The sequence below is a fragment of the Schistocerca gregaria genome, chromosome 9, assembly GCF_023897955.1.
Source record: "Schistocerca gregaria isolate iqSchGreg1 chromosome 9, iqSchGreg1.2, whole genome shotgun sequence".
Taxonomy (NCBI): domain Eukaryota; kingdom Metazoa; phylum Arthropoda; class Insecta; order Orthoptera; family Acrididae; genus Schistocerca; species Schistocerca gregaria.
In genome coordinates, this window is record NC_064928.1 from 70244510 (window position 1) to 70253745 (window position 9236).

The 9236-nt window shown below is 36.4% G+C and overlaps 2 non-coding genes across 2 annotated transcripts; both read right to left on the minus strand.

Annotated features, from left to right (window-relative positions):
* Positions 1-1599: 1599 nt before the first annotated feature.
* LOC126292374 (U1 spliceosomal RNA) lies at positions 1600-1761 on the minus strand. Its single transcript, XR_007552111.1, has one exon. It is a non-coding gene; the product is annotated as a U1 spliceosomal RNA (small nuclear RNA).
* A 6365-nt stretch (positions 1762-8126) lies between these two features.
* LOC126292372 (U1 spliceosomal RNA) lies at positions 8127-8289 on the minus strand. The gene has a single exon (XR_007552109.1). It is a non-coding gene; the product is annotated as a U1 spliceosomal RNA (small nuclear RNA).
* Positions 8290-9236: the final 947 nt, after the last annotated feature.

The following is a 9236-nucleotide window of genomic DNA, read 5'->3' on the forward strand; positions in this document are numbered from 1 at the left end:
CGTAGGTTTGCCTTTTCTGAATCTTTCTGCTAAGATAAGTCGTAAGATCAGTATAGCCTCACGTGTTCCAGAATTTCTACGGAATCCAAACTGATCTTCCCCGAGGTCGGCTTCTACTAGTTTTTCCATTCGTCTGTAAAGAATTCGTGTTAGTATTTTGCAGCAGTGGCTTATTAAACTGATAGTACGACTTTTAAATTAATTAAATTAATAAAAATAATGATCTAAGTTATTTAGATAAAGATTTAAAAATAAAAAAATTACTGCACCTGACGAGGTATTTTTGTACTGCATATAAACTTTTATTTATAGGTTTTAATAAACACAGATATGTACTTGGAGACAGACATTATCTCGTTTTTTTAATCCACGCCCTCCTACATGTGAAGCTATTATGCTATCTACTATGCCACATAACCCCTCTTAGCAATGAAACGTTTTTAAATACTATTGAGTGTGGCGCAAAATTCCGAAATTTTTTTCTTCAATTACTTGCAAGGGAGGGCCTATCAGTTTGAATGGCTGCAGGTTGTGGTACGTATGACCTTAACTTACATCACTGTATATTTCGTTTCAAAATGTCGACCCCACTGCTGAGAACCTCTCCCTAAATTAAAAAAAATGAGCAGCGAATCAAGAAACCAAAACAGAATAGAACTTTTTATTCAGATAACAGCGCTGCTCCAAATAAAAATAAAACCATTATTACTATGTACCATAATGCTATTTTGACTTACGTGTGGATTAAATCCATAACTCACAACTATTTAATCGCTGAGCATATCCATAACGAGGGAGATAGGGTGCATTCTAATACTGAGAAACAGCTCTGTAAAGCTCGAAAATCTGGTGCTATGTGTGTTCCTGATCATTGCGTGAACATTATAAGATCGGGAAATTAGCGGGAACGACATATACTGTGCTTGTTTTGGCGATTTTTATGACTTCCAAAATGCAGGTTTTGAAATACCGACAGAATAAAAGAAATACCGACAAAGAAACCTTCAAGGTTTCTGACGTTAAGATTCTTAGGATTGACCAAGATAATCCAAATGAGTTGACGTACAATAAATTTTATAGTGAACATAATTTGAATGTACTATTATTAACTAATAATCGTAAAGCTACTGAACGGCAAAAGCCTGTACTACTAATAAAGATGTAGCGGTGCTAAAAAGACTGAACTGTTATGTTACAGTTAATAGATGCAGATATATTTTCATAATATTGTTTTGCTTTTTATAATAACTTGTAGGTTACGTTTTCTGTATCGCCTAATTTATGTAACATATAAAACAAACTAAAAGAATTGCCTTGATCAGTTTTTTTATTCAAATAATTTTGCACATATCTTTATAATAATTTTTTGTAATTATTTATTTTTTTATATTATTTGCTACCTACCCTCTATAAATATAAGAGTTAAATTTTTTATGCTCCTGCCATGCTTGTATGATTTCATGGGAATAAGTAATCTTGAATTAATCTTCTTTAACTACTTTAGAGTAGTCTTCTCTAGATTAATGTATTCTCGGGGAGTGCTGGTTACCTCCCATGATAAACTATATGCTGATTACACAATGCTTCAATTGAATTTAGACCGGGTCTGCGCGAACGCAGTCCCGACTACCAAAAATTATGCACCCGAGTTACCTACATTAGGGGTAATCGTAGGGGTGAGCCCAACTGAAGTGCAATGGTAAAGCCTCATCCTGGAGAAATCGTATTCATGATCACGGTATCCTCTGTGCCAGTAAGTATGCTGCAGAGAACTTAGAAGAAGCGACCACACAGATCAACCTACTACAAAGTATCGCTGGCAAGACAGGACTTAGGATATCGAAAGAGAAGACCAAATTCACGACCAGTGGCAAACAAGGACCACAATTCCTTGAAACAGAGTCTGGTGGGATTGAGAGGGTAAAAAAATTCAAATACCTCAGTGAAGCATCACTTAGAACGCCAAAATAAAGCACTACAATACTGTGGTAAAAACAGAGTGAATGTATGCCAGCGAATGCATCTCAGTGAATTGGGCCATTCCATGCCAAGTGGTCTAATATAGAGAAATGTTCCCACATGACCATCATGGATTTTGATGAAATTTTGTATGAACATTCACACATGTTCTCAATGAACACTGGTACAGTTTCAGTTTCAGAAATTCAATACTTTCGGAGATACAGTCACTGGTTTAAGACCGTAGCACAGCTTTCTATAGTGCGTCCTTGAATTTTCAGCAACTTTGAGATGAGATGTCTCTGTAAGTATTTGCATTAAAGAAACAAAACTTGGCCATTCTATACAACGTTTAGAGCTCTTTAAAGAAAAATATTAAGAAAAGGATTTCTGAGCAGTTTTCATATAGATAATTTGAAGCAAAGTTGGGCGAAAAAATATTTGTTCAAAAAAATGTGAACTTTAGTTTTTTATATCTCCAAAACTTTGCACACCATAATTCACCAACTCAAGGTCTTAGAAAATAAAATTTCATTCTCCTATTGCTTTCCATTATTTCACAAATCTAGGGTAAAGTTGACGATTTTTCAAAAAGTTATAAAAATAGGTACTTTTAGTAAAATTTTTCAAAAAGTGTTTTCTCCAAACTCTTCTAAACTATGGTCATTAGAAAGAGCATATTCTAAACTATCTAGAAAAGTGGATTTGGTTTTGCAATGCAAGCATAAAAGGTCCTAAAAAGTAGCATGATCAAAGAGGCGCACTGGAAGTTTGAACACATTTTTCTGGCACTCAAATTATACCTGAAACTTTTTATTATGACTAATAAATGTTTATTAGTGCTTTGAATAATTGAAATAAAAAGATTTGGTAAATATTCAATGAGACTGTCAGAAAAACTTGAAAACTATGAGAAGTAGCCATTCTGCTTTTATCGTAATGTCCATCTGCATAAAACTCTTCTCATTTGTAACTAAAAAAAGAAGAGGAGAGAGATCATAAAGAACTCAATTAATAATATCTTCATATTTTTTGTACTTCTCAAAATTGTAAAAAATTGTAAATATTTACAAGTAGAAAATGAAGACCTAATTTTTGGCTTCAACTGTATAAAACATTTTTCCGAAAAAGAATAGGTTTGCTTCAATCATGCATCAAGTGATGTAAGTTTTCCAACCAATATTGCAGAGATTTTAATATCTAGGTGTTGTAACCTGTGAATTTTTGTCTTAAAGTTATTAGGGAAACATGTGAAATTGGTTGGTTAAACATCTAAGAGTTTTAATGTCGTATTTAATCACACTTAAATGTAGCCTACTACCTTGGTAAATATGTAACCACTAGTGTCACAGAAAAGATTCACTGTTTATAGAAAATATAATAGCAACAGTTACTTTAACAATCAGATTGTTTCATTAGTGTGAGCCTTGTTTGAACAATCAGTATTTCAGTGGTGTGTTTGCAGCATAGTGAGAGGGTTCTCTTGACCGAGTGTGGCTTGTTAAGTGATTCGTATGACCATCAAAGTTTGTAATCTAATTTACAAAAAAATGTTTTTATTGTGTCTTTTATAGCATATATCTCTTATTAGATTTTTTCATTGGGATTATAAATTGTGTATAATTTCATTCAGTAGCAATCTCTCTGAAATTTAAGCAGATCATAATTTGCACTTAGAGGCCAAATACATTATTTAGTTACTGATTAGAGATGGATGCAGAAGGGAACAGCATACCTTCTTGCTCAACTGGGCAAGGGGATAGTGGAACGAAGTGTCATGTCACTTATTTGCCAAAAAAGCTGCTTTAAAATGGTTTGCGGATTTTAGTGATGAAAGAGTTGTTGGTCCGACGTTCTGAAGCATAGCTGGACAATACCTCTCAAGTTTGCCTACACCATGAAGCCCTGTTATTGACACAATATGAGAGGTTACAAAAAAAAGTTTCAATCCCTTTCGGATGGTGAATCATAATGTTAAGGCAGGAATTCGCACTCTTGATACTGAAACAGCTAACAAGGCTTCTGGTATGTTGAAGAAGCAGCTGGTTAATAACATAAAGCCAGGTCAGAAAATTTGTCCGGCTTGCAAGATGACCTTAAATAAACACTTGGACGAAGCTTTATCAGCCTCATCACATTCTGATGAGGACTTTACACCAAAAGAAGATTTAAACAGTCTATCGGTATTTCACCCCTAAAGAGAACAGTAAGCTACAGAGATAAGCCCCAATATGTGAAGAAGAAAATTCAAAAGGCTCAAAATGTGATTAAAAACAGAATTGTAAATGCAATAGGAGTAAACCGACAAATTGAAAATGATAGTAAAATTAAGGAATGTGGAAACTGTGCCGACTACACACATTTGTTGACTGAACTGAAAGCCAAGATGCAGAATGCAATTCATAAAGAACAGATGCAAAATTTTAACCTTGGCACCTGTAAAAGTTGGACAGCCAGACAAACGCAAAATTTTTATGAAGATGATGAGTATAGTAGCATGTGCCCTGGAAAAAAAGATAGTATTTATGTTAGACTTTTAAATAGAAAGACATACATGCAGAAAAGATTGTTACTTTGCAATTCACGGGAAATGTATGTTATGTATAAGAATATAAATGGTCCAGAAATAGGGTTCTCAGAGTTTTGTGAACTTAGACACAAATGGTGCGTAACAGTAGGATCAGCTGGAAAATGCATGCAGTTTGCGTCTGTGCAATTCACCAAGATATTAAGTTTATGGTTAGCAGAATTTATGGTTAGCAGAGTTGGTATATGTGAAAATTATAAGGAGATTCTCAGCAAGGCAGTTTGCAGTTTGAACTCTAAACAGTGCATGCTACATCGCTGTGAAAGGTGTCCTGGGCCCGAAGCTATAGCATCTGAACTAGCCAGCTATTTCCTAGATCATGAGCTACAGGAAGTCATTGTGTTTAAGCAATGGATGCATACCGATCGGACCACACTGGACACAAAGCAAATGGTAGTGGATGAATTTATCAAAGATGTAAAAAATAAAATATGAAGTCTGTCATGCCATCATTACATTGCCAAGCATCAAAGCTTGCAACTTAAAGGCCTTAAATGTCATCTGAAAGACGAAGAGCTTGTTGTCTTAATGAATTTTGCAGAAAATTATTCTGCCCAGCATCAATTCATCCATTTGTTATCTACTTTCGTCAAAATTAGAAAGTAGAATCTTTAAGTTTTTGCATTATCAGTGACTGTTTGCGGCATGACACTATTACAGTTCACGTTTTTATCACGGAGCTCATCAAATATATATAAGCACAGTTCGCACAGATATCCCACATTCATTATTTCAGTGATGGCTCCAGTGCTCAATATAAAAATTTCAAAAATTTCCTAAATTTGTGCTATCATAAGAGTGATTTTGGAATGACAGCCGAATGGAATTTTTTTGCTACCAGTCACGAGAAATCACCTTGTGATGGGATTGGCGGTACAACAAAGCGGTTAGCAGCAGGAGCAAGCTTGCAACGGCCACTTAATGGACAAATTCTTCCTCCCCTAGATCTGTTTCACTTCTGCGCTGAAAACATTAATGGAATTAAATTTGTTTTCATCAGTAAAGATGAAATTGAAAAGTATATTGTGTCACAAGAAGAGAGGTTTAAACTTGGACAAACTGTAGCAAGCACTGGAGAAAGTCATCACTTTTTACCTATTGATGAAACAACAATTCAGGTCAGTAGAGTTTCAAATGATTGTTCATCTTTTCTAGCTAAAATGGATCACAGTAATGAAGGAGCCACATTAATGTCTGTTCTCCAACCAGGACAATATGTTGCATGCATCTATGAAAATGTGTGGTGGATTGGGAATATCTGTGAGACCTCCAAAGAGCAAAGGGGTGCATTAATAAACTTTATGCACCCGCATTGTCCAGCAAATTCAATTTATTGGTCACCAAGAAGTGCTGGGTTCCGGAACACCACATTATTCCAATTATTCCAGCTCCACCAGTAAATTTGTCTGGCCGGCAATACATCATCCCTCTTGATATTCATCAGAAAATTAATGTAGCATATCAAAAATTGAAATAGGTTAGAGGAAACAATATAAGGAACCAAAGAGTGCCTTCTAATTTTACACAGGGCACTTTACTATCTGGCTTTGGGAACCTGTGTAAAGAAACCCTTATCAGGCTTGGGATCCTGTGGTAAAGCAACCCACCCGTGGCTGTTGTTGCTAAGCTATCAGGTGTGGCCCCGATAGCAATGGGAATGCTGGTTTTCTCAGGTGAAATGAAACTAGCAGTGGTTAAACCACCATGATCTATAGCAACTCATTTATACACTTCTTTTCCATCAGTAAGCTGGTGTTGTTCATTAAACAGGCAACTAATATTTAAATAATTATGCAAATAAATTTTATGGATTTACATTCATTCTTAATAATAATTGTGTGTGCGTGTGTGTGTGTGTGTGTGTGTGTGTGTGTGTGTGTGTGTGTGTGTGTGTGAGAGAGAGAGAGAGAGAGAGAGAGAGAGAGAGTGGGAGGGGGGGGGGGGGGGGGTAGGTGACAATTAAGAAATAACATTGTTTCAATTTTTATTCTTTTGCTATTCGGACTTAAGCTAGGTCCTATTCATCAGGACTTCTTATTTCACTTATCCCAGACATTAATAAACATGTATAACGCAAAATAAAAGATTTCAGGTATAATTTGAGTGCCAGAAAAATGTGTTCAAACTTCCAGTGCGCCTCTTTGATCATGCTACTTTTTAGGACCTTATATGCTTGCATTGCAAAACCAAATCCACTTTTCTAGATAGTTTAGAATATGCTCTTTCTAATGACCATAGTTTAGAAGAGTTTGGAGAAAACACTTTTTTGAAAAATTTTACTAAAAGTACCCATTTTCAGAACTTTTTGAAAAATCGTCAACTTTACCCTAGATTTGTGAAATAATGGAAAGCAATAGGAGAATGAAATTTTATTTTATAAGACCTTGAGTTGGTGAGTTATGGTGTGCAAAGTTACATGTACATCACACAATCACTTTTGGAGATATAAAAAACTAAAGTTCACATTTTTTTGAACAACTATTTTTTCGCCCAACTTTGCTTCAAATTATCTATATGAAAACTGCTCAGAAATCCTTTTCTTAATATTTTTCTTTAAAGAGCTCTAAAAGTTGTATAGGATGGCCAAGTTTTGTTTCTTTAATGCAAATACTTACAGAGACATCTCATCTCAAAGTTGCTGAAAATTCAAGGACGCACTATAGAAAGCTGTGCTACGGTCTTAAACAAGTGACTGTATCTCCGAAAGTATTGAATTTCCGAAAGTGAAACTTTACCAGTGTTCATTGAGAACATGTGTGAATGTTCATACAAAATTTCATCAAAGTCCATGAGGATCATGTGGGAGCCTCCAGACCACTTGGCATGGAATGACCCAATTATAAGTTGGAAAAGCTGGAGATACTAGTAATTACGGAAAATCATGGGTCCGACTCAGGTTGAAACTGATTGGAAACTTTGGAGCAACAATTAAATCTACAAAAAAGTGGAGAAAATCTCGGAGACCATGAAAAAGAGGAGGTTGTCATTTCTCGGACACCTGTACAGAATGGACAAAACCAGACTACCTAAAAAGATATTCGACTACCTGTGGAAAAAGAAGACAGGAAAGGTTCAACAACCAGGAAGTTCAGAAGTTAAATAGTGATACATTTCGGACCATGATTCAAAATCTGGAAGGATTTCATGTCGAAAGATCTAAGAAGACTGGAAGGGCCTGGATGGATGAACAGAAGCAACAGCACAAGTCCATATGAAGGAGTACTGGAGTAGGAGGGGACTTCAGAGAAAGAAGAAATGAAATTTTAGCGTGGTCTTAAGTGATTATTCGTAAATATAAAAAAAATGCACGAGCCATGTTAAAACAACAGTATGCCTGTGGTCGAATCGTTATAATTCGTATTTATACCGACACTGATTCTTAAAAGCATCATCTACATCCTGGAACACAATAGCCCAAAAATATGAATTATGAAATAATCGCACCACAATACCAATAATGTTTTGTTCAAGGCGAAACGATGATATTTCGTATCAAACTTCGTATAATCCACAATCAAGGGACATCGTTACAATCTATCTGACCGCCACAGGCATAAAACAGAGGTTCGATTACTGTTAGACCGGGTCTGCACGAACGCAGTCCCGATTACCAAAAATTATGCACCCGAGTTACCCACATTAGGGGTAATCGCAGGGGTCAGCCCAACCGAAGTGCAATGGAAGAGCCTCATCCTGGAGAAACCGCCTTCGTGATCACGGTATCCCCTGTGCCAAGTAAGTATGCCTTCAACTGCAAAAATTCGCTACTTTATGTCATGCAGTGCTGTCCACACGAAGCGAGTGTGTACCACTGTTTACATCGCGTCTGATATAACCAACCACACACACTGTAGTACACAGGAGAGCTCTAAATAGACCTCCATACAACACCACGCTGTTCCGTTCCGAATGGACGTGTGGGCCCAATTTGACGTTAATGGTATTCTGCTTTGTACCGTCTAATGGGGTCACCAAGTTTCATGCGCAGTGTGTAGATGGCACCCAAATAGTGGAGCGTGCGCACTCACTGTGCGCTCCCTCTCGTCCTCCCCCCACCACTTACTCATCATGTGACTGCACAGCTGCTCAAAACACCTCTCTCACTCTCTCTCTCCCCACGGTGATACTATTCAGCTGGTTCAAAGACGTTCAATGTGGCTTCATATTGGAAGTGAAGTATCTGTACGACTCTGCACTGCAGAAAATACCACACATTTTACTGTTATTGTTACAAGAGAAAAGGCAGATGTAATAGTTATTAAATACAGAAAAAAATAGTCTGAATAGCATATATTTTCCTTTGAAACACTACAACATTACATTTGGACTGCTGTACGTCCTGCCACATCGTCACGATGAACTTCGCTGGTAAGCTAACGTAGAATACAAATCATCAAAACAATTTCACTTAAGTCTAGTGTGTAAATATGTGAGAAGCTTTCGCAGCTTGATGTGTCGAACAAGTGATAGAGCTACGCTGTAGACAGACCAGAGAGAGTCACTCTGTAAGGCCCAAAACTAACACTGGGAAAAATAGGTAAAATATATTAATCCTTTTCTTTATCAATATTCTGTTTCTTAATTGAATTTACAGGATTTTACTGAAATATATTTTATCCAAAAATCGCAAAACATTATCCCGGGTTGGTGCTTAATCTTTCCCCGAAGGAGGAGTTGTAGAAATAATTCA